Raw genomic sequence first — 27,152 nt, forward strand, 5'->3', positions numbered from 1 at the left:
TTGTTTCAAGATAATCAAAAAGAAAAAAGAACTTAAAACTAATTCAGACTGAGGAAATTAAGAAAAATATCATAATTCTATTTGGACATATGTTCTATAAAATAGAAACATTTTCTTAGAAATAGAAAATAGAAACATTTAAACAACATTACTCAGACATTTGCTTTTTCTTTTTAAATGAGATTTCTTTGCAAAAAGTTCCCTATCTTTTCTTATTCTCTCCTCTTGTACATATTTTATGTTCCAAGCACAGGAGAAAATGCAAATGATGCCCTATCCATGAAGTCTTCCCAAACACTACAATTTGTTCATGCATTACACTCTACACTTTCATCTACTCATACTGTACTATAATTATTTGTTCATATTTCAGTCTTCTCTATCAAAATGCAAGTTCCCCCAGGGAAGGAAACATATCATTCATTTTTGTATCTCTGGTGCCAGCGCTATGGTAGACATTCATTAGTATTTGCTAAGTGACTCAATATATGAATGATTGCCCCAGAAATTCCACTCCTGGCCATATATCTGGAGAAAACCATAATTAAAAAAGATACAGGTGCCCAAATGTTCACTGCAGCACTATTTACAATAGCCAGGACATGGAAACAATCTAAATGTCCATAGGCAAAGGAATGGATAAAGAAGATGCGATGTGGTACATATATACATGGAATATTACTCAGCCATAAAAGGAACAAAATCATGCCATTAGCAGAGACATGGGTGGACCTAGAGACTATCACAGCATGAAGTTAAGTCAGAAAGAGAAAGACAAATATCATATATTAATGCCTACATGTGGAATTTAGGAAAATGGTGTAGATGATCTTAGTTGCAAAGGAGAAAGAGAGACACAGACACAGAGAACAAACATATGGATACCCAGGGGGAAAGGAGGAGTAGGGTGCATTGGGAGATAAGGGACTGACATATATATATTACTATGTATAAATAGATAACAAATGAGATATAATTGTATAGCACTGGGAATTCAATGCTCTGTGGTGACCTAATGGGGAGGAAATCCAAAAAATGAGGGGATATATATATGTATAGCTTATTTACATGTATGAATTTGTAAGAGTTGGACTGTGAAGAAAGCTGAGCACCGAAGAATTGATGCTTTTGAACTGTGGTGTTGGAGAAGACTCTTGAGAGTCCCTTGGACTGCAAGGAGATCCAACCAGTCCATCCTAAAGGAGATCAGTCCTGGATGTTCATTGGAAGGAATGATGCTTAAGCTGAAACTCCAGTACTTTGGCCACCTCACGCGGAGAGTTGACTCATTGGAAAAGACCCTGCTGCTGGGAGGGATTGGGGGCAGGAGGAGAAGGGGACGACAGAGGATGAGATGGCTGGATGGCATCACTGACTCAATGGATGTGAGTCTGAGTGAACTCCGGGAGTTAGTGATAGACAGGGAGGCCTGGCGTGCTGCGATTCATGGGGTCGCAAAGAGTCGGACATGACTGAGCGACTGAACTGAACTGAACAGCAGAAACTAACAACACTGTAGAGAAACTATACTCAAATAATGCGGTGTATGTGTGTATGTGAATGGTTGCTTCATGGTAATTTGCCAAAGTATTCTTGAGCTTTTTACATATAGTTTTTTCAAAGTATTCTCAATGTGAATGAATGTACCTACTGAAGGTTGTAGAACAATAAACCATCTATTTTCCCTCCCTCATTCCCTGAGTATAACCATAATTTCAGCTTCCAAAGAGGATTATTATAAAGCATTCAGTTAGTAATTACACTTGAGCAAGCTATGGAATTTCAAATAGAGATATATTTAGGTTCACTACCCCCTTTATTATGCTGTCAAATTATTTCCAGTATGTTTCAAAGCCTAATAAAACACATTAATTGATATTCTGATGGTTTAAGAGAATGAATGGAGCCCTCACATTTTTAATGAAATACCAGGGGATAACAAAAGTCCAAAGGAATAAAATACAGAATTAATATTAACAATAAGAGCCAACAAAATATTTCATCCAATTGGGGTTTCACAACACAATAGAGATATGAAGAAGTTAGAGTACAAACCCAGGTCATAATACCAGAAGACAAGAAATTAAAAACTGTGATGAAGGAGGAAATTATAAAAATGATACTGATAAAATGGAGAAATATGCCTAGATGTTTCCTTTTCCATCCACATATATAAAACTAAAGAATATAATATCAAGAAAAATCATTAAAGGATATAGAATTTACCAATAAGATTATGGGAGTACGGGTGTTCACTTTTTATTAATTTTTGGAGCTTTCAAAATGTCACATGAACATTTATTACTTTTGATTACATGAAAATAAAATAAATAACTGACAAATTGTTTAGTACTTATAGGTCTTAAGCATTGAAACATTTTCCTGAAAGAGGTTTTGAAATATCCATCCCTGGAGATTATTAGAAATAAGATAGAGACAGATTACTTTGGAACAGGTCAAGTAGAACTTGCTTAAATGGTGACCTCTACATCTGCCTTCCATTCATAATGTCTATGATTGATTCTAAGCATTGTTTAAAACAGAAAAATTGCTGTTTTTAAGGAAACATAGTCTAGCATGCAATAGAAATAGATTTTTGTTTGAGGAACTTAGTAAGGCCCATAAATTCATACATTACTGCATTATCAAATAAATCTTTTTCCTCTTGCTTTCTGAGATTTCTCTAAATTCCAAATTATCTCGCCTTTTCTCCTTTTCAAAAAATATCTATTTTGAAGAAACTTAGGACAAATTATAATAGAAACACAAAAATGTATTATGTAATGCAAATCCCTGTGAGGTACAAGTGTAACCAGAGAAAGGATAAATGCTCTTAGCCACACATAATCCTACATTTATAGAACACTCAGGATAAGAAACAATATCACGAACCAAAGAAATAGATATTTCCCTCACACCCCCAAACCACTACCCAATGGAAATACAAGAAAAAAAAATGAATCTCTGGTACATATATAGGTGGAATATTTTGGTGATATTTGGTTGATATTTGACTATTTTGATCGAAACAAAAGTCAATTACATGTGACTCAATGCACAGCATGTTTATTTCCAAAAAGCAACAGCAAAATGATTATCATGCACAATATCACATTTCATTAAATAAATGGCATTAGTGTAAAAAAAAAAAACTTTGTGACCCCAAGGACTATAGCCTGCCAGACTCCTACGTCCATGGAATTCTCTAAGCAACAGTGGTGGAGTGGGTTGCCATTTCCTTCTCCAAGTGAAAACTTCCCAACCCAGGAATCAAACCCAGGTCTCCTGCATTATAGGCAGAATTTTACCATCTGAGCCACCAGGGAAGTCCTTAATGTAAGAAAACTATTCAGATATGAAATGAAAAATGATTTTGGAAACATCTGTCTCTTGGAAATTGTGTCTTTTTATAAGTATGTTAACTTAAGCCTGCTGTCAGATAAATCTTTTAAAACAAAGCAACAAAGAGAATAGAAACAATTTTATGACAGATGGGTTTGAAAAAAAAATTGTTATCAAAAAATTACATAAGCCAGGCAAAATGTAGTTTTCATTGATACATAACTTACATATCATGTTACACAATTTTAGATTCAAATTCCAAATGAGACTTGCTTAGTTAAGAGCTACTTTTCTAATTATTTCCAGGTGCCTGGTATTAGTGCAAATACATATCACACATATATGATAAAAAAAAAAACATAGTAATGTATGTATGCAATTGTGTAAGGATATCACTCAACTATTTTTGCTGCATTTCTTTATTTCATAAAGTTGTATTGAAGTTTCTAGCTTTAGTTGATAAAAATCCCCAAACCAGAGCACCATAGATATTTCACTCAAGATGAAAAGAATCAACCCTAAAATTATTCAGTTCAGTCACTCAGTCGTGTCCAACTCTGAGACCCCATGAATCGCAGCATGCCAGGCCTCCCTGTCCATCACCAACTCCTGGAGTTTACCCAAACTCACGTCCATTGAGTCGGTGATGCCATCCAGCCATCTCATCCTCTGTTGTCCCCTTCTCCTCCTGCCCTCAATCTCTCCCAGCATCAGGGTCTTTTCCAGTGAGTCGACTCTTCGCATGAAGTGGCCAAAGTATTGGAGTTTCAGCTTTAGTATCATTCCTTCCAAAGAAATCCCAGGACTGATCTCCTTTAGGATGGACTGGTTGGATCTCCTTGCAGTCCAAGGGACTCTCAAGCGTCTTCTCCAGCACCACAGTTCAAAAGCATCAATTCTTTGGCACTCAGCTTTCTTCACAGTCCAACTCGCACATCCATACATGACCACTGGAAAAACCATAGCCTTGACTAGACGGACATTTGTTGGCAAAGTAATGTCTCTGCTTTTTAATATCCTGTCTACATTGGTCATAACTTTCCTTCCAAGGAGTAAGCGTCTTTTAATTTCATGTCTGCAATCACCATCTGCAGTGATTTGGGGCAGGAATCCCTTAGAAGAAATGGAGTAACCATCATCGTCAACAAAAGAGTCTGAAATGCAGTACTTGGATGCAATCTCAAAAATGAAAGAATGATCTCTGTTCGTTTCCAAGGCAAACCATTCAATATCACAGTGATCCAATCCTATGCGCTAATCAGTAACGCTGAAGAAGCTGAAGTTGAACTGTCTGTGAAGACCTACAAGACCTTTTAGAACTAACACCCAAAAAAGATGTCCTTTTCATTATAGGGGACTGGAATGCACAACTAGGAAGTCAAGAAACACCTGGAGTAACAGGCAAATTTGGCCTTGGAATACGGAATGAAGCAGGTCAAAGACTAATAGAGTTTTGCCAAGAGAACGCACTGGTCATAGCAAACACCCTCTTCCAACAACACAAGAGAAGACTCTACACATGGACATCACCAGATGGTCAACACCGAAATCAGATTGATTATATTCTTTGCAGCCAAAGATAGAGAAGCTCTATACAGTCAGCAAAAACAAGACCAGAAGCTGACTGTGGCTCAGATCATGAACTCCTTATTGCCAAATTCAGACTGAAATTGAAGAAAGTAGGGAAAACCACTAGACCATTCAGGTATGACCTAAAATTATTAGGTAATAAAAAAATTTTAAGAATTTTTTTAAGAAAATTTCTTAAAATTTCAAATTTAGAAAAGACTTTTTAAAAGGAAAACTCTGGAAATGTGATGAGAAAATGTAGCTTTAATTCAGTGAATATTTAATGTATTTTAAATATGCAATACAATCCTCCCTACATGGGAAGCTAGTTTATCTTTGGTGCATAAGGCAGTACATACTATATACTCTGCTCTGTAGGAAACTAAAAACCTTCAGAGAGAATTAAGAGGCTAGAAAGAGACGGGCAGTGCTTATAAATTCACATATTGAGGGGAGCATGCTTTATTTAGAGAGTACTTCTACTTCATCTATCACAATGCAGTCTGATTTCAGTTATGCTTTATCAGGTTCCTGTGCAATTGTTCTTTCTGCCAAAAGACAGTATATCTCAGAACTTTCTGACAAGATTCAGGCCCTGCCAGCAATTCTCAAACTGAAGTAATAAAGCCACTTGTTGACGTTTAAATCCCCAAAAGCTGAGGGCAGACAGGACACTAAATAAAAACAGAGAAAGAGGACATTGAACACAACACTCTATTTTTTAAGCAACTCACCGTTATGACAAAGTTTGAACACTATTCAACATTCCTTTTGATTTCTGACCTCTGCTGTTTTTTTATTTTTTCACGTATCTAAAAGCAAACCAGAACTTCTCTCCTGCCTGTTCTAAAACCACTTATTCTCATTCCGTTCCTTCTTTTGCAATATTTTTATTCCTGAAAACTTGATACATCCAAAATCTTTTCCCATGTGTCCAGAAAGGCTGAAATCAGTCTCCCAACAATTACAACAAAACAGTCTCCACTTGTAAGCCAGCAACGATCAACCTACCTAATCAAACATGCCTTGAAAGCAGAAAGCAGGAGAGAGAAAAGAGGATGAGGAGGAAAAGAAGAAGGAAGAGAGGAAAGAAAAATCACTGGCAAAGCCCATTAAAAATTCCGCGGGAAACAGAAACAATGTAGGTAATCAAGTCTGACCTTTCCTGGTTCTTTTCATCCACGGTTCATGTAGTTACACTTGTTCATAGGATGCCACCCGCAGATGCCTGGTCCTGGGGTTTCAGACCAGGCTTCCCAGGGCCAAACGCCTGCCCCAGACCCGCAGCTCTGGGAGCCCTGCGCAGAAGCGCCGCCCCTGCGTTTACGATGGCGGCCCGCCTGCGCAGAGGCTGTGGGAACTGCAGTCTTAAGCGGGAGCAACGCAGCTGTGCTGGCCCCGCAACAACTCCAGCAAAGCAGCCCTGTAGCCCACGGCCTGTGCTCTAGCGTGCCGGCTCACACTTCTCCACTGTGTTACTGAAGAACGACGTTTTCCTTTGCTTTTGAACCAGACTTCGTCTCTTTCTACTGGCTGTGACAAGACTAGGCAGAAGGACCCTTGCTGGGGCGCAACTCGAAATGGTCAGTAACAAAAGGAAATGTTGATAAATCTGTAGGCAGATTCTTGTTTACTTGTATACCGTCGATCCAAAGTGGTCTAAGTTAATTATGTGGGCCTGCTAAGTCGATTCAGTTGGGTCAGACTCTTTGTGACCCTATGGACTGTAATCCACCAGGCTCCTCTGTTCATGGAATTCTCCAGGCCAGAATACTGGAGTGGGTTGCCATGCCCTCCTCCAGGGGATCTTCCCCACCAAGGGATCGAACCTGCGTCTCCAGGGACTCCTCCACTGGCAGGCAGATTCTTTACCCTTGAGCTACCTGGGAATTAGAATCCGCCTGCAAACACAGGAGACACAAGTTCAGTTCAGTTCAGTCAGACACGCTCAGTCGTGTCTGACTCTTTGTGACCCCATGAATTGCAGCACAGCCAGGCCTCCCTCTCCATCATCAAGTTCCAGAGTTCACTCAAACTCATGTCCGTCGAGTCAGTGATGCCATCCAGCCATCTCATCCTCTGTCATCCCCTTCTCCTCCTGCCCCCAATCCCTCCCAGCATCAGGGTCTTTTCCAATGAGTCAACTCTTCACATCAGGTGGCCAAAGTATTAGAGTTTCAGCCTCAGCATCAGTCCTTCCAATGAACATCGAGGACTGGTCTCCTTTAGAATGGACTGGTTGGATCTCCTTGCAGTCCAAGGGACTTGCAGAGTCTTCTCCAACACCACAGTTCAAAACCATCAATTCTTCGGCACTCAGCCTTCTTCACAGTCCAACTCTCACATCCATACATAACCACTGGAAAAACCATAGCCTTGACTAGACAGACCTTTGTTGGCAAAGTAATGTCTCTGCTTTTGAATATGCTATCTAGGTTGGTCATAACTTTCCTTCCAAGGAGCAAGCGTCTTTTAATTTCATGGCTGCAGTCACCATCTGCAGTGATTTTGGAGCCCAGAAAAATACAGTCTGACACTGTTTCCACTGTTTCCCCATCTATTTGCCATGAAGTGATGGGACCAGATGCCATGATCTTTGTTTTCTGAATGTTGAGTTTTAAGCCAACTTTTTCACTCTCCTCTTTCACCTTCATCAAGAGGCTTTTGAGTTCCTCTTCACTTTCTGCCATAAGGGTGGTGTCATCTTCATATCTGAGGTTATTGATATTTCTCCCGGCAATCTTGATTCCAGCTTGTGCTTCTTCCAGCCCAGCGTTTCTCATGATGTACTCTGCATAGAAGTGAAATAAGCAGGGTGACAATATACAGCCTTGACATATTCCTTTTCCTATTTGGAACCAGTCTGTTGTTCCATGTCCAGTTCTAACTGTTGCTTCCTGACCTGCATACAGGTTTCTCAAGAGACAGGTCAGGTGGTCTGGTATTCCCATCTCTTTCAGAATTTTCCACAGTTTATTGTGATCCACACAGTCAAAGGCTTTGGCATAGTCAATAAAGCAGAAATAGACATTTTTCTGGAACTCTCTTGCTTTTTCCATGATCCAGCAGATGTTGGCAATTTGATCTCTGGTTCCTCTGCCTTTTCTAAAACCAGCTTGAACATCTGGAAGTCCATGGTTCATGTGTTGCTGAAGCCTGGCTTGGAGAATTTTGAGCATTACTTTACTAGCGTATGAGATGAGTACAATTGTGCAGTAGTTTGAGCATTCTTTGGCATTGCCTTTCTTTGGGATTGGAATGAAAACTGACCTTTTCCAGTCCTGTGGCCACTGCTGAGTTTTCCAAATTTTCTGGCAAATTTGCTGGTCATAGCAAACACCCTCTTCCAACAACACAAGAGAAGACTCTACACATAGACATCACCAGATGGTCAACACCGAAATCAGACTGATTATATTCTTTGTAGCCAAAGATGGAGAAGCTCTATACAGTCAGCAAAAACAAGACCAGGAGCTGACTGTGGCTCAGACCATGAACTCCTTATTGCCAAATTCAGACTGAAATTGAAGAAAGTAGGGAAAACCACTAGGCCATTCAGGTATGACCTAAATCAAATCCCAAGGCTGTCTGAGGAGGTTTTACAAATAGTTGTGAAAAGAAGAGAAGCCAAAAGCAAAGGAGAAAATGAAAGATATACCCATTTGAATGCAGAGTTCCAAAGAATAGCAAGAAGAGATAAGAAAGCCTTCCTCAGCAATCAATACAAATAAATAGAGGAAAACTACAGAATGGGAAAGACTAGAGATCTCATCAAGAAAATTAGAGATGTCAAGGGAACATTTCATGCAAACATGGGTTCGATAAAGGACAGAAATGGCATGGACCTAACAGAAGCAGAAGATATTAAGCAGAGGTGGCAAGAATACACAGAAGAACTGTACAAAAAAGATCTTCACGACCCAGATAATCATGATGGTGTGATTACTCACCTAGAGCCAGACATCCTGGAATGTGAAGTCAAGTGGGCTTTAGAAAGCGTCACTACGACAAAGCTAGTGGAGGTGATGGAATTCCAGTTGAGCTATTTCAAATCCTGAAAGATGATGCTGTGAAAGTGCTGCACTCAATATACCAGCAAATTTGGAGACACAAGGGAAGCCCCTAAATTAATTACTTGGAACCAAAATGCATTTATGCAAAACACAAGGACTTCCTGTGAAGTCATATACAGTTATAACTTCCCTCATAACTCTGTCAGTAAAGAATCTGCCTACAATACAGGAGACCCTGGTTCGATTCCTAGGTCAGGAAGATCCCCTGGAGAAGGAAATGGCAACCCACTCAAGTATTCTTGCCAGGAGAATTTCATGGACAGAGGAGCCTGGCAGGCTACATACAGTCAATGGGGTCGTGAAAATCAGACATGACTTAGCAACTAAACAACCAACCATGTAAAATTATACAGTAACAACCACAACAAGCAAACACATCATAAAACTTGAAAACTCTTGTTTGTGGCAGCTACAAGATCAGAAATATTTTAGGCAGTCTTTTTATTTATCTCTTGCCTAAGTTAATATTAATACAGAATTTACGCAAAGTTATAAAGCCTATGAAAGTTTCCTTAGCTTCCAGCCTTCTCTTTCTGTGTCTTTCTTCCTCCTTTCCCAATATTGCAGCCCTCAAGAAACCCAATGGGTCTTGCTTTTTTACTGTCTCCTGCCCTTCCAGTATTAATTTATAACTGAGGGCATGGCATATTTATGAAGTGAGCTTCATTCACGGTAGGATGTTTCATGAACCAGGCACTTAACATTTGAGCCTTTAACCTCAAGGAGACAAAGGACTATCTGCTTATTTGTTTGTCTCTGCTGATCACCTTTATTTGAAAAAACAAAAACAAAACAAAACTTTGGTCAGCCTCAGCCTAGGAAGGTAAGCATAATCACACTCATCTGGGATGAACAGAAAAAAAAAGTTTATAATTAGGACTGATTCTCAAACCACAAATCATTTGAGAATTACCTGGAGTCTTTGTAAAAATGAAGATCCATGAGCCACATTCCATACCCATTAAATCCTAATCTCTGCTGGAGAAGCTCCACGTTGCCCCAAAGTACAGATGATTCTCAACAGCTGAGCCCTAAGAGCTACTACTTGAAGACAATGATTCAACGTCTATTCATATGAAAAAGCAGTGCCACAACTGAATGCATTTTTTTCTGAAATAAACTTCTCCTATGATGTGTGCTTAATTTTTTTTCAGTATGCTATTTCTGTTTTATTTTCTGCAATGTATTATTTAGCTTAGAGAGATTGTTATAACAATCCTCTTTAACAAAAAGCCCCCACTGGGCTGGTTTTACAAGCAAAAGATGATGTCACTGACATCTCTGATCTTAACATGTAGTGGAAATTAAATTAATGAAAACAAAGGCCATCAAAGGGATTATAAATTAATTTTCTCTTCACTCAAATGAACAGCAGGAGAAAATAATTTTTGCTATGATTGAAAATGACATCATGCTGTCTTCTACAAAATAGCATCCTCTGAGTAATTCTATTTAATTTTTTTTTAATTTAGTTCATTTTAAAACTACAGTAGATTATTTCAAAGAGGTTTTTTTTTTTTTTCCCAAAAAAGTTAAATACTGTTGGCTACATCATCTTGTGTTTTAAGTTAGAAGAATTAATTGATTATGTGGTTTTCTCTTATACCATTTTTTCAGTTTTAGAGTAAATCCTCCTGTGTTCAGTCACTCAGACATGTCTAACTCTTTGCAACCCCATAGGCTGTAACCCACCAGTTTCTTCTGTCCATGGGATTTTCCAGGGAAGAATACTGGAGTGGGTTGCCATTTCCTTCTCTGGGCAATATTCCCTTCCCAGGGATTGAACTGTGACTCCTGTATCTCCTGCATTGGCTGCTGCTGCTGCTGCTAAGTCGCTTCAGTCGTGTCTGACTCTGTGCGACCCCATAGACAGCAGCCCACCAGGCTCCCCCGTCCCTGGGATTCTCCAGGCAAGAACACTGGAGTGGGTTGCCATTTCCTTTTCCAATGCATGAAAGTGAAAAAATAAAGTGAAGCCACTCAGTCGTGTCTGACTCCTAGCGACCGCATGGACTGCAGCCCACCAGGCCCCTCCATCCATGGGATTTTCCAGGCAAGAGTACTGGAGTGGGTTGCCATTGCCTTCTCCGCCTGCATTGGCAGGTGGATTCTTTACCACTGAGCCATCTGGGAAGCCCACTTAGGGTAGATCATTTTACTGTAATTAATGATGTAACTAGGAAAAATCTGGGTTTGGGGAGAGAGTAGGTATTTAGCAAATGTTTACCTAAATCAGATGATATCTGGGCTTCTACTTGTGGTTGACTACAAGAGAATCACACACACACACACACACACACACACACACACACCCTGCTTTTACATGAACTGGAAGAGAGTTAAAATTTGCAAGTTGTTCTCACTTTATTCTGTAATCATTTGCAAAGCATAAACTGTTTTGTTATGACTCTGGGGTTGGGGGTCGGGAGGACAGAGTTGAAGAGGAGAAATAAATGCATCTCTTTTTTTTTTTCTCAAAGAAAGAAAGTATATTAAAATTTATACTCTGAAATGGTTTTCATCTTCTCATTCTATTTATGGTAAAAAAAACAAACCCATCATTTCTTTCTTGAATTAAGTGTGGACAACAGTGATATCTTAGAGCCATCCAATGTACTTGGAAATTTAGGAAGATGACCTGAACACAAACTTCCCATATCTCTTTAGGGGAGTCATTCTATGAGCCCTATAAAGTTTTCCTAGCTGGGGCACACATTTCACACACAGAGACTACACAGAGTAAAGTTTGTTTTAGCCACTACATTCAACTGAATCATAATGCCATACTCTCCTGTTTTTACAGCTGTCTGATGTTATAATGAGTCCTTTCTTTACCTGCTGATCTGACACAAAGAACCCAAATTCAGAGGGCATCTGCTGCTGCTAAGTCACTTCAGTCATGTCCGACTCTGTGTGACCCCATAGACGGCAGCCCACCAGGCTCCCCTGTCCATGGAATTTTCCAGGCAAGAGTACTGGAGTGGGTTGCCATTGCCTTCTCCGCAGAGGGCATCAACCATGGCTTTAAGTTTACTGGGAGTTTTGCTTCCAGGCAGAAGTATGCCCTCTTAGGGAACAAGAACTTCTAGACCTAGAACCTAAAGTAGTGGAGATGGAAGCAGAAACTTCCCCAAGTGAGTCGCTGGGAGAGACCTCCCTTCCTTCCACCTCTTGATCTCATCCTGAGAACAGCTCTTCTTCCTCCTGAAGTGTCAGCTCCCAACTGGCCCCTCAGCAATGCCTTCAATAGGCTGTTCTGCAACTTCCTAGTCTACTGGATGGTACAGAAGGTGGTAGGAATACTGGAAGCCTGGCCTAGATCTTTCTCAGACTACTTTTTCCCCTTCTGCTTCCTGACCTCTTTATAATAAAATATCCTTGAAACTCAGTCTTTGATTTATTTAGCTATTATGTTGCTCAGTTGCCCAGTTATGTCTAACTTTTTGAGACCCCATGGACTGCAGCACACCAGTTTTTCCTGTCCTTTGGCATCTCCTGGAGTTTGCTCAAACTCATGTCCATTGAGTCGGTGATGCCATCCAACCATCTCATGTTTTGTTTTCCCCTTCTCCTCCTGCCTTCAATCTTTCCCAGGATAAGGGTCTTTTCAGAGTTAACTTTTCCTATCAAGTGGCCAAAGGTATTGGAGATTCAGCATCAGTCCTTCTAATGAATAACAGTCAGGACTGATTTCCTTTACGGTTGACTGGTTTGATCTCCTTGCAGTCCAAGGCAATCTCAAGAGTCTTCTCTAACACCATAGTTCAAAACCATAAATTCTTTGTCATTCAGCCTTCCTTATGGTCCAGCTCTCACATCCATACATGACTACTGGAAAAACCATAGCTTTGATTAAATGGACCTTTGTTGGCAAAGTAATGTCTGCTTTTTAATATGCTGTCTAGGTTTGTCATAACTTTTCTTCCAAGTAGCAAGCATCTTTTAATTTTGTGGCTGCAGTCACCATCTGCAGTGAGTTTGGAGCCCAAGAAAATAAAATCTGTTTTCTTTGTTTCCATTGTTTCCATTCACTGTTTCCATTGTTTCCTCATCTATTTGCCATGAAGTGATGGGACCAGATGCCATGATCTTCGTTTTTTGAATGTTGAGTTTTAAGCCAGACTTTTCACTCTCCTTTTTCACTTTTATCAAGAGGCTCTTTAGCTTCTCTTCACTTTCTGCCATAAGGGTGGTGTCATCTGCATATCTGAGGTTACTGATATTTATCTCTGGACGTCCAGTCTCATGGTTTAATATGCCATGTGCTGTGCTTAGTCGCTCACTCATATCTGACTCTGTGACCCCATGGACTGTAGCCTGCCAGGCCCCTCTGTCCACGGGATTTCTCCAGGCAAAAATACTGGAGTGGATTGCTTTGCCCTCCTCCAGGGGATCTTCCCAACCCTGCAGGCTGATTCTTTACTGTCTGAGCCACCAGAGAAGCCCTAATATACGATATTCTCTTTCAAAATCCTGTCGCTGGCTTAGACCTTTGCCCTGAAATTTATATACATATATAGCATATTCAAAAGCAGAGACATTACTGTGCCAACCAAGGTCCATCCAGTCAAGGTTATAGTTTTTCTGGTGGTCATGTGTGGATGTGAGAGTTGGACTGTGAAGAAGGCTGAGCACCAAAGAATTGATGCTTTTGAACTGTGGTGTTGGAGAAGACTCTTGACTGCAAGGAGATCCAACCAGTCCATTCTGAAGGAGATCAGCCCTGGGATTTCTTTGGAAGGAATGATGCTAAAGCTGAAACTCCAGTACTTTGGCCACCTCATGTGAAGAGTTGACTCATTGGAAAAGACTCTGATGCTGGGAGGGATTGGGGGCAGGAGGAGAAGGGGACGACAGAGGATGAGATGACTGGATGGCATCACTGACTCAATGGACGTGAGTCTGAGTGAACTCCAGGAGTTTGTGATAGACAGGGAGGCCTGGCGTGCTGCGATTCATGGGGTCGCAAAGAGTCGAACAAGACTGAGCGACTGAACTGAACTGAACTGAGGCTTATATATTCAGTCGTGTCCTACTCTTTGCTGCCCTAGGACTGAGCCCACCAGGCTCCTCTGTCCATGGGGATTCTCCAGGCAAGAATACTGGTATGGCTTGCTGTACCATCCTCCAGGGGATCTTTCCACCACCATCAACTGAACACCAGAAAGGACCTGATTCTCCCATCTCAGTTAACAATAATATTCTTCCAAGTTCCTCAGTGCAAAGATCTTGAGTCCTTTTATTTCTCTTCCTATTACTCTCTACATCTAATTTATCAGCAAACTCAAATGTACCTTCAAAACATATCTAGAGTCTGACCAGCTTCTTTCAAGCCCACTACTACCACTCAGATCCAAGTCACCATGATCTCTCCAGTGGATTATTTATGTAGGCTTCCAATTAATCCTTCAGTTTTAACCCTTGCTCTTTTTCAGGCTGTTCTCAACACAGACGCCAGAGTGGATCTGTAAACCAGATTTTTTTTTGTTCAGAATGAAATCTAAAGTCCTTTCAATGGTCTATGAGGTTTTACAAAACATGCAACTCAACAATCTTAGTTTTTTCATGCTACCACCTACCCTCCACTCATTGCTCAACAGCCACACTGGCCTCTTACTATTCCATAACCATGCCTGCCCACACTCCCAACTTAGAGTTTATGTATATAGTATTCTTTCTTGGAGAATCCCATGGACAGAGGAGCCTGGTGGGCTACAGTGCACAGATTGCAAGAGTCGGACGTGACTTAGTGACTAAACCACCACCACCACCACCATTTATCTTTCTCTTAGCCTGGAATGCTCTTCTGACAGATATTCCCATCATTAGCTCCCTTGGTTCCCTTAGATCTTTACTAAAAGATCTTCTTAGTGAAGTTTTCCCTAACTACCAAATTTAAAATAAGAATCACCTTTACCTGAATTCCCTCTATCCTGCTTTATTCTTCCCCAAAGCACTTATTACTACTAACATTTTATATATTTTACTATATACTTACATCTGTGTATTTGTTTCTGGTCTTATCAGAATATAAATTTCATAAGGGCAGGCTATTTGTTTTGTTCCTTTCTATATTCCTTATTCTGAGAAGAGAGATGTCTAGTAGCTAGCTGTTCAATGTATGTTTGTTGAGTGAAGGAAAAAAACAGTATCCCCTAGAAATATGATGGTATCAACTTCTCTCTGATGAAAAGATACTTCATTTCTTTATACATGTTTGTGCTTAAAAACCCGATAACAGAAGTGGTTTCAGAAGGAGAAAAGTGAAAGTGAAAGTCGCTCAGTTGTGTTGGACTCTTTGAGACCCCCTGGACTGTAGTCTGCCAGGCTCCTCTGTCCATGGGCACCCTCCAGGCAAGAACACTGGAGTGGGTAGCCATTCCCTTCTCCAGGGGATCTTCCCAACCCAGGGATCAAACCCAGGTCTCCCACATTGCAGGTGGATTCTTCACCGACTGAGACACCAGGGAAAGTAGCATAATAAGTCATTAGCATTCTGCTCATACTTTTTTTTAAAAGACAGTGATATGCTAACAAGACCTCACATTTTTACTAAAAGTTGTGTCATTTGAAAACATTATTTTGATTATCTTCTAAGATGTGTGAAAGTCGAACATACCTATCAATTACATTACCTTTAAATGAACACTGATAATTTTAACAAAAGCAAATTAATCTCACTTTTAAAAAGCTGATAGAAATATGTGATTTTAATTTATTAAAGTGATAGTTAATTTGTTTAGAAGACTTCAGTTATTCTCCTGAAATGCATATATTTATCAACTCTGGATGCATGCTCAGTTGCTAAGTTGTGTCCAACTCTTTGTGACCCCATGGACTGTAGCCCATCAGGCTCCTCTGTCCATGTGATTTTCCAGGTAAGCATACTGGAATCGATTGCCATTTCCTCGTAGAGAGGATCTTCTCCACCCAGGGATTGAACCTATGGACCTGTGTCTCCTGCTTTGCAGGCGGATTCTAATTAAAGCTTCCATTAAATTAGATGGGCTTCCCTGGTTGCTCAGGGGTGAAGAATCCACCTGCAATGCAGGAGACACAGGTCCACGGGTTCAATCCCTGGGTGGGGAAGATCCCCTGGAGAAGGAAATGACAACCCATTCCAGTGTTCTTGCCTGGAAAATCCCATGGACAGAGGAGCCTGGCAGCTACAGTCCATGGGGTCACAAACAATTCGACATAACTTATCAACTAAACAACAACACAACTATATTAGATGAGAGCTCAATTCTCTTATACTGTCCACCACTACTTCTCTGCTGTCCTCCACCTATTAAGTGACAACAATTTTTCATTAACTCAATGACCACTGCTAATATTATTGTGACTATCTTAATATTGTTATCTGACATTACTTTGTAAAAACTCTGGCACTCATATTTTTAATTTTTCAAAGGTTTTTCTTATGATAGTTCATTTGCATAGATTTGGATTTTAATTTGAGGATAAAATACCTTCTCTTGTGTGTCTGGGATATTAATTCAAGAAGGTTTTTTTAGATTTTTCTCCTACTATCTGCCTTTTCCTTTTTTTATATCAGATCTTTCTGTTTTGTTCTCTTTGTCTTGACTGAAGCACCCTTACACTATATGGTTAACTTTGGCTGACCAGTCATATTTAAAATCAAAGCTTTACAAAGCTGATTGGATGTTCTGTGTCTAGAGGTGGCGACTGTTAATTTAAGGCTTCACTATAAGGTCCTCAAGTAGCCAGCCATTTTTCTTTTCCCATCTTTTTTTTTTTTTTTTTAACTTTAAAAAATCCTTCTCTGTCAGTATCTAAAGGTTGTTTTTCTGTGACCATTTAGATAAGAAGAATACTTTCTTTCACCCTTGGGGACATAGACTTCATTGCCTGCTCACTTTCTAGAATTTGAATAGTAAGAAAAAGAGCTGATGCTTCACCTTGCAGATTGGCTCTTAATCACAATTTTTAAAGATGTCACACACACCCATGGCTAATGTTTCCTGACTAGCCAATCTGAAAATAGTCACTCTCAAATTATGTTATCTTTAATCTTCTGCATAATTCTTGTCACTATCTGGTATTTTTGTTTACTTGTCTCTTTATATTATCTCTATTCCCTTCTAGAATGGTACATAAGATCTTATCTGTTTTGTTCACTTTCTAGTACATAGCATGTAGCTAACAAATATATACCAAATGAATAAATGATTATATGAATGAATGGGATCTGAACTCCCTATTAATAAATTTCTCCAAAGAAAAGATGCAGATTGGGAGAGAGTTGGGAATGGAACAAAATTGCATGATTTACCAGTTGCATCTTCTGTCTCTTCCACTCTCAACACAGTTTCTTTAAAACCAGTGCCCATATTTTTTGCCCAGCATCGCAATCACATGGTCTGGTGAGGTTTATGGCCCCAAATTCTGAGCCTATTTCATTCTCTGTGCTCAGATTAGTGGTTTCCATGGTTATCCACACTACACAGCTACTCAGCTACCACTCACTCCTCTATCAGCTCTGTCTTCTTGCTCTTCTCTTAGTCCTGAGGAGTTTATACTTCTTTTATCCCTTTTTTGTTATTTATATGGGAGAATCATAAATGATCTAAACAATTGTGGTCTTTCCATCATGCACACCTAAAATCAGAGTACTTTGATATGGAAACTGAGTGTTTTATTTTTCTCCTTTTCTTTGTCTCACTATAAGGAGTGGTTGCCATTTATTCACATCTCTATATTCAAAATAATCTTTTAAAATTGCAAATATGATTACTGCAGACTCCTTGCCCTCTTAAAATACTTCAATGACTTTGCATTGCTTTTAAGATAAGGGCCTAAAAGCCCTGTTCCTTGTAGAATAGCTCTGTGTTGCCCAGCCTGCCTCTCTGGTCTCAGCTCTCACAGTTTTGGACCGCTAAGCAGGGCTCTGTATTTTAGGATCTCTCACATGACTTAGCTCTCCGCCATAAGACCTTCTGCATAAACTTTTAGCTCTCCTTCAAAGTTACTTTCTTAGGACATCTTTCCTTGACCTCCCAAACTAGGTAAACTCCTTCTAGTCTCCCACTGAACTGTTGTTTTATGTGTAATAGTACCTAACATAGCTGTGCATGAGTGCTAAGTCACTTCAGTCGTGTCCGACTCTTTGCGATTTCATGGACTGTAGCCTGCCAGGCTCCTCTGTCCATGGAATACTCCAGGCAAGAATACTGGAGTGGGTTGCTATGCCCACCTGCAAGGGATCTTCTCAACCCAGGGATTGAACCTACATCTCTTATGTCTCCTGCATTGGCAGGCAGGTTCTTTACCACTAGCATTACCTGGGAAGCCCTAACATGGCTGTAGTTGATTTTTAACTTGGCATTATGTTATCAAAACTAGTGGGAGAGAGAACTGTTAACCTCCCTGAAGTCATTAACATATGTCCACAGCCTAGTCTGGTACTTGGCATGATACAGGTTCTCAAAAAATATTTTCTGAATGAATAAATAAATAAATGCAATCGAGCACACAGTTCTAAGAAAAGACAAGAAGCCAGCCCCTACAGAGCACAGAGGTCTTTGTCTTTTTGATCCTTACCTTGTTTATTGGCTTCTCGTGTGATTATACATGGAGAAGGCAATGGCACCCCACTCCAGTACTCTTGCCTGGAAAATCCCATGGACGGAGGAGCCTGGTGGACTGCAGTCCATGGGGTCACTAACAACAGTCGGGCATGACTGAGCGACTTCACTTTCACTTTTCACTTTCATGCATTGGAGAAAGAAATGGAAACCCACTCCAGTGTTCTTGCCTGGAGAATCCCAGGGACGAGGGAGCCTGGTGGGCTGCCGTCTACGGGGTCGCATAGAGTCGGACACGACTGAAGCAACTTAGCAGCAGTAGCAGCAGCAGTGATTATACATCTTGCTGTAGCCTTGGCCGGTAGGAGAATTTGGTAGCTTTATATGCAGTATTACCACTGACTGGTATTTTTTTCTTGACATTTGGTCTTTGAATGTAAATTTAATTCAAAATAGGCACAGGTTTTAAAACTCCAGTACTATATTTGTTCTTTTGTGGGAAGCAACCGCCAAATAAAACTAGCCCTAAATCTTCTGAGTTGCTCAGTTCTATCATTGCCACTACTATGTACCACTGCACCATTGGTCTCTCAATGAAAGACTTGTTTTAATGATTCCTAAGAACTCAAAACATGGGCCTAGGGGAGTGATTCCAGGTATTTCACAATGGTGAATTAACTCTCATCTTAAAAAAATACAAAATCTACTGTTTTATTCCACAGTTGGAAACAGAAATCAAGTTTGCCCCACTGTATCATCATAAGAATTCATATCAACAAACAAAGAAACAAGCAAAAAAGACTTCATATCATCAAATCAGGCTGTCAACAATCTCACACTTTGTCTGCCAGAATTTATGAAAAGCACTGATGACAAGAATCCTTATTAAGGTGTGAGCTAATGATCGCATTAAAAATTGAACCATGAAAAGCTGACCTTACTTGGGAAAAACATAGAAAGAAGGCATATGTAATTGTGGCACTGAATGTATGATTTGTGCCTTTGCTACTGTCAGCTATGTAAGGAAAATAAGCAAAAGGCACTTGCTTGACCCTTTTATGAACAGTGTCTCTCCTTTATCTCATCCTTTAGTGATCCATCCATGACTTAAGTAGGTGAACTCTAAGGAAAAGCCATCGGATGCTCTTCAGGCCATAATTTTGTGGAAAATGCTTCTTTCTTGACAAAGACAGAAATACAGACAAGAAAGAAAATCAGTCCTCAGGTCTGAAATTTCCTCACTGAAGAAGGTAATTTTCTTTCCGTGAAGACTTTAGGTGCTCAAGTTGTTTATTACTATATGAAATGAATGTACAAAATGGAGCCAATAAAGGGGAAAAATGGCTTTAATTAGGAAAGTTGTGACAAGGACTCTTATTTTCTTGGTTTCTATTTTATATCTGCTATTTTCTAAGGAAGAAATGTAATGAATAAGGCATTGAGCTTGCTGAAGAAAACACTTATTTTTAGCTACTTACCTGGTATCTTTAATTGCTAAATAATTTTTCTTTAATTAACAGGGATATTCTTGAGGTTATTATCTCCAGAATTTTTTCTGAATTAAAGGGCAATCTTTCTTAGACCTTTACTTGAGGATATCAATGTGTAACTTGTCTTAAGTATAACTCTGAGGTTTATACTTTGCCAATTTCCTTAGTCCCTAAGAATGCTATTCTTTTGTGAGACAGAATTCTTTCCATTACAAGACCTGTGCTTAATAAATTAATAATAGGGTCACCTGAAATAACATCAATGCTTAAACTTTATATATTAATCATGTAAATCATATACTTGGCATGTTTGCATGTAATCAGCCTGTAATCAGATAAGAAAAGAACAGACACTGAATTTGAGAGCTCATTTATGTGCCACAGATAGGTGTATCTGTGTAATGCTCTTAGTCTAATCTGAATACCCATCTATGAAATGACAAAAGATCACTGAGGCAGATTTCTTTGTTTAGCCTTGAAATTCTGCAGAATGTATAACTTGGACAATCACAAGAGAAAAATAAACTGATTTGTGAGTTTTATGTTGCAGTTAAATAGGAACATGGTTCTCAAGTTCTCTAGGGACCTGCAGGGCACTCCATCATTTTCTCTTGCCATCTGACACCTTAAAGGAAAGATAAAGTGGAGATGAAAGGATTTACTCGAAGGAAAACTCCAAGGTGAGTATCAAATGCTGTCAACTCTCAAGGAGGTTGAAATATTATTTCCACATAGTTTTTTTCTGATAGAATTCTGCCTTTTTAGAAGCACACCACTTAATCAAGGAATCTGAATGCTGGTGTTCCCCTGCAGTGATATTTTACCCAAATGCTGTGCACTGTGAGAAAACTAATTAACTCTGACTTCACTGCACCTATCCCCAGAAGACTCAGCTCTCTTGTCATTTGGGTAGAATAATTAAAGAAAAATAAAATTTCCCCAAAGAGAACAACTTTTGGTTCAATACTGTAAAACAGAAATGAAATAAATTGTTACCTTGGAAAGACATGAACTGCAAACTCTTTCCATCTGTTTATTTAGGGAGGAAGGCTGCTGCGGCTGCTGCTAAGGCGCTTCAGTCATGTCCGACTCTGTGCGACCCCATAGACGGCAGCCCACCAGGCTCCCCCGTCCCTGGGATTCTCCAGGCAAGAGCACTGGAGTTCATCTTCACTGCCCCAGACGATTATTAGCTCTTGTGTTCTGACTTCTGCAGCATCGGGACTTGCTCATCTGTCAACGGCTTCACACACTAGGCCTGGCTGTGCCTATCTTTGTCAAATGAAGGGTAAGTGAAGTACGGTGCCCCAGAATGTGGATGATCTATGTCAGCCTCCCAGGCAGCTTTGTTACATTTTTAACTGCTGCTCAGAAAAGGACAGGAGAATTTAAACCTCCAGGGCAAGACCCAATCACTGAATCTCCAGCTCAAAGCCTGAAACGTCATCCCTAATCAATCAGTTGTTAGGGATCACAGAGTATTCTTTTAACTTTTATTCTGAAATTGGCTAGAGATTGAATATAATGTGAAGAACCAGAGATTATCACACATTCCATCAAATTCGCTTTTGTGAGATAACCAGTGAATTAACTATGTCATTGGTGGCCAAAGTCTTGTTAATTGGATGGAGCACTTAGATGTTGAGTAGAAGATAAATACTTTTCTAAATTAGAAGCAGTTTCGTAAAAATAAAGTCAACTTTGTGAAAACCTTTGAAAAGCTCTAATCTCTTTTCACCAAGTCCCATGAATTGCAAGACTTTCTGGAGTTGTTAATTTAAGATAATAGGAAAAGTTTGTGAACCTTATGTCTTTGATTTACTTTTTAGGCTATAAATAAAATTTATACAAAACAAACTCACCACTCACATTTACAGTGATTGACAAAAGTGAATACAGGAACCAAAGGGATTTCTGAAGGATAAAAAATTACCCTACTTGTTTCAAAAACATTTTAAAAAACTGTTTTAATTGTTAAGCATTCTTATTTGGAGCTGGCAATAACCTGTGTTGCTCGGTTTTGACTTGACAACTGAAAGCAGGTCAGCAAATTTCTGTCTCCACAAACATTCTGAAGCTTATGTGAGACCTCTACATGGTAACCTAAAGTTACACAATTTTGGTAAACTCAAAATACTTGAGAATAAGAATAGTGCTTTTGATACTGGCCCTTAAGGTCCGATTACAAGGAAGGCTGACATTAAAATTCTGTTTGAACCGTCTGTCAGCTCTTCCTTCATGTCTTAAAACATGAAACAAGTTTTTGACCTTCAAAGACTCGAACAAAAACACCATATGTCTTTGACATTTCATGCTCAATAGACAATGTTTTCTGTTTTTCTGTTCTTAATTTTGGCAACATTTTATTATTTGAGGCATGCTGCTCATGGGACAACATTCTTTTGCTTTTGCTCTCAAAACCAAGGACCCAGCTAATTAACATAGAAGATAAAATAGAAATTGATGTTGGAAATATATAACTTAAACTCAGTTACAGGAAATGTTAACTTCTAAAGACAAAACCTGAAGAAACGCCATAGAATGTTTGGCTATCTGCTTCCTTGGAAGATGTGGCAGGGAACCTAACATATTCCAAATAGATTCTTCCATTCAAGAATTTAAATTTAAATTCTGGGCTCCCAAGTAAAACATTTTGAAGGAATGTTCCTGTGGACTCTGGGGTGGACTTCATCTCACCATATGTTGTGTGTACAGCCAGTTCAACAGGGCTCAGGGCAGATAAAGCAGCATGTCAGCAATGCCCTGCACTAGCCAAGGAACTATTTATGGGCCTGGTACATTTCCTCTGTTCACCTAGAAGGGAGGGTTCAGTCTGGCCTCTGTGCTTTCAGGAAAGGACCATTAAAGTGATGCACACACAGGTGCAAGGGTGTGGGCGGGAGTCAATTTTCAACTTCTGAGTTTCAAAATTAACTCTGGAAATACATCGGAGGCAATAGTTTCAAAGAAAAGGTTTTTGACTCTCCAAAAGCCAGAGGCTTAAAAAAAAAGGTGGAGGGAGGGCAGAGGCTAAGGAATCAAAGTATAAAGTTAATGTCAAAAAGAACATATTTTGAAGACTAGAGAAAATATAAGACCAAATTTCTGTTACTCCAGTGATTTTAAAATAGCCCTCTGAAGCAGAGGTGAAGCTGAATTTAAGAGTTATCAGTTTGAGAGAGTGATGTGGGCTCTGAGAAGAGACAAACATGGGGCAGCAGAAGCCCCTATAGGTTTGAGGCCCCAAAGTGGAAGGGCCTTGTGTTCTGCCCCCCATGATGAGCCCTGGAAGTGGCAGCCTTGCAGGATTCTCACCCACTACCTAGTGTGCACGTGTCAACATAGAGAAGGCTAGACGGACGACAGTGCTGGAGACAGAAACCTTTGGCCTGTCACAGTCCTAGGATAATGTGGCAGAGAAGGGCAACATTTTATAAGCCCCTGAAAGTGAAAAGGGAACGTTGCTCAGTCGTGTCCGACTCTTTGCAACCCCATGGACTATACAGTCCTTGGAATTCTCCAGGTCAGAATACTGGAGTGGGTAGCCTTTCCCTTCTCCAGGAGATCTTCCCAACCCAGGGATCAAATCCAGTTCTCCCACATTGCAGGTGAATTCTTTACCAGCTGAGCCACGAGGGAAGCCCAAGAATACTGGAGTGAGTACCCTATCCCTTCTCCAGCAGATCTTCCTGACCCAGGAATCGAACCGGGGTCCCCCGCATCCTTACCAACTGAGCTATCAGAGAAGCCCAAGCCCCCCAGAGGGGGCAGAATTTAGATGAGAAGGGTGGGATGGGGTGGGAGGTGGAAGGGAGGTTCAAGAGGGAGGGGACATATGTACACCTATGACTGATTCATGTTGCTGTATGACAGAAACCAACACAATATTGGAAAGCAATCACCTTTCAATAAAAATAAATAAATTTTAAAAACAGTGTTGGTGAACTCGAAGAGGCCTCAAATGACAAGCAACAAGTTTGTAGTAATAAACACAGCTATGACCACAGACAAGATTGGAAACTGAATGCCCAGCATGTCAGCATGGAGGGCTGGTAGTGACCAGGAACGGACACTGGACCACAGACCACAGACGCGATTACAGGCATGTGACACGTGAGGACCAGCCTTTACCCACAGGGCTTGGCCTTAGTGCTATGGGGTCACCCAGAACTGAGATACAACCTGGGAGAGAGGGGAGAGGGAAATCCTGAACTGCTCAAGAGTGAATGATCAATGGCCACAGGGCAGATCTTGAAGTGTCAGAAAGTTCTGTTACAGAGAATATATTTGTCCTAAAATGGCCGTTTTTGCACAGGCTCGTGGCCCAATCTCATACTCACTTCACGTATGACAGACTAACTTGAGTAGATCAACTGCTCTCTAACTAGATACAGGAAGCAGTCAGTAAGTTTCAAGATTACAGAGGTAAAGAGAAAGACCCGAGAAAAGAAGTAATGCTATTTTCTGTCATGTACTGTAGCCTTCTTCATGGCTACTTAACATGTCAATATTTGCATCTCTGACACAGGATTTGGCAATTCATGCCTCCTGAGCCAAATCCAAACTGCGGCCTGCCTGTTTTGTTACAGCTTGCAAATTTAAATTGTTTTAATATTTTCAAATGGTTGTAAACAAATCAAAAGAAAATCATATAAAATTGTCAATATCTGGAAATAAAATTTTACTAGAACAGAGTCATACCTACTTCTTTATAAAAGTAGCTTACTACAGCAAAATTAAGTAGTTACAACAGACCATACGACCCTGACAGCCCAATATTTTTGCCCTCTATTCATTTACAGAATAAGTTTGACAATCCTAGATCTAGTAGGAAACTTTCAGGTTGAACATACACAGAACTCAAACTCATCAAACGTGTTTACTAGGATTCTGTGGCCATTTAATATTAAACTATTGCTTAATTTGAGTGGGTGGCTATGTATACAGGGCTTCCCTGGTGCTCAGACGGTAAAGCATCTGCTTGCAATGCAGGAGACCCAGGTTCAATCCCTGGGTTGGGAAGATCCCCTGGAGAAGGAAATGGCAAACCAATCCAGAATTCTTGCCTGGAGGATTCCATGGACAGAGGAACCTGGTGGGCCATAGCCCATGGAGTTGCAAAGAGTTGGACACAACTGAGCGACTGATACACAGACACACTGTATGTAAAGGTCAGGAACAGAGTCTGACATACAGTAAGCACCGTCTAAGTGATGGCTAGTCTTCTCATTTGTAATCTTGTATAATTTGAAATTGTATTTTTAGCTGCTGCTAGGATTTACCTCTATGGTTTCAATATTATTATTTTATTTTTTAAACTCAACAAACCAAGTTTCCATTCAATTTATCAGGTAAACTAAAAAGTCATCTAAATGTTGCAAGTCAAACCAGTAACAGTCAATCATCATGCCTGGTTTACTCTGAAATATGTACCTGCATTATGAAAAGATGTCAGCATTGCTCCAATATTGTTTCCAATAGAATAATAATGGCAACAGCAGTTAGCTGTTCCTTCCAAATGTTAAGCATTTTAAATGCATATTTTCACTTACCTCTAATGACATCCCCACAAGGTAGTGCTATTCCCAATCTATAAATGAGAAAAAGGGGGCTCAGAAAGGCCAAGGAACTTGCTCACAGTTGTGGTTCATAAGTGGCAGATCCAAGACCCAAATACTCTATGTCTCCCCTGTAAACTGTATCACTTTTTCTTTACAGTTTCTGGCTTCAAGTATCAGTCACTCCTCTACTCAGTCTTCTTTAGATAAAAACTGCCATTAACAAGCTGGTTAAGGAGATCCAGGGGTCCAACTGATGACTGGAAGCAAATTTAATTCTGTCAGACGAGGAGGCTCTGTGTGTTAAATTCACAGCCTTGCCCTCTTCAGCGCCCCCTAGTGGCCTCTGTGGGCCCAGCAGCTGGGTTGTCCATTGGCCTCCCGCGGTGAAGGTCTGCACTTTGGCAAACGTGCACCCACTTACCGGCTTTTCTTGTGAATAACCCTGTCTTCAGACATTGCTGTCCTGACCTTTGCTTGTCAGGAAAGTGTCCTGACTGCTGTTCACTCTAAGAAAGGAGCTTGACTGAAAAGATTAGTGAGCCTCACAGCCCTTGACTTTAACAAGGAAACTGTGTTCTTTCCTGGACATTTTGGTTTTCATAACCCCGTCTTTTTGATCCTCAATAAGCATACTCTGGGCATGAGAGACTTCGGTGTTCTCTTCAAAAGTCCACTCCTTAAAGTCAGAAAGAGAAAAACAAATATCATATAACATCACTTAAATGTAGAATCTAGAAAAACGGTACAGATGAATTTATTGACAAAGCAGAAATAGAAACAAAGATGTAGAGAATAAACGTATGGATACCAAGAGGGGAGGAAAAGTGCGGGATGAACTGGGAGACTGGGATTGACATATACACTATATATGTTAGCATATATATATACATATATTGTGTGTGTGCTAAGTCATTTCAGTCCTGGCTGACCCTTTGCGACCCTACGGACTGTAGCCCTCCAGGCTCTCTGCCCATGAGATTCCCCAGGTAAGAATACCGGAGTGTTACTCAGCCATTAAAAAGAATACATTTGAATCAGTTCTAATGAGGTGGATGAAACTGGAACCTATTATACAGAGTGAAGTAAGCCAGAAAGAAAAACACCAGTACAGTATACTAACACATATATAGGGAATTTAGAAAGATGGTAACAATAACCCTGTGTACGAGACAGCAAAAGAGACACTGATGTATAGATCAGTCTTATGGACTCTGTGGGAGAGGGAGAGGGTGGGGAGATTTGGGAGAATGGCATTGAAACATGTATAATATCATGTATGAAACGAGTCGCCAGTCCAGGTTCGATGCACGATACTGGATGTTTGGGGCTGGTGCACTGGGATGACCCAGAGGGATGGTATGGGGAGGGAGGAGGGAGGAGGGTTCAGGATGGGGAGCACGAGTATACCTGTGGCGGATTCATTTCGATGTTTGGCAAAACTAATACAATATTGTAAAGCTTAAAAATAAAATAAAATTTAAAAAAATAAATAAAAGAAAGAAAAAAAAAAGAATACGGGAGTGCATTGCCATTTCTTCTTGCAGGGGATCTTCTCGACCCAGGGATAGA

The 27,152-nt window shown here is 40.1% G+C and overlaps 1 long non-coding RNA gene across 1 annotated transcript; it reads left to right on the top strand.

The window, feature by feature from the left end:
* The first annotated feature begins 6,371 nt into the window (after positions 1–6,371).
* On the top strand, positions 6,372–20,702 carry LOC123334522. The gene is made up of 3 exons (XR_006552524.2): positions 6,372–6,494; positions 19,625–19,782; positions 20,573–20,702. It is a non-coding gene; the product is annotated as an uncharacterized LOC123334522 (long non-coding RNA).
* The last annotated feature ends 6,450 nt before the right edge of the window (positions 20,703–27,152 follow it).

Source organism: Bubalus bubalis, chromosome 7, assembly GCF_019923935.1.
Source record: "Bubalus bubalis isolate 160015118507 breed Murrah chromosome 7, NDDB_SH_1, whole genome shotgun sequence".
NCBI classification, from domain to species: domain Eukaryota; kingdom Metazoa; phylum Chordata; class Mammalia; order Artiodactyla; family Bovidae; genus Bubalus; species Bubalus bubalis.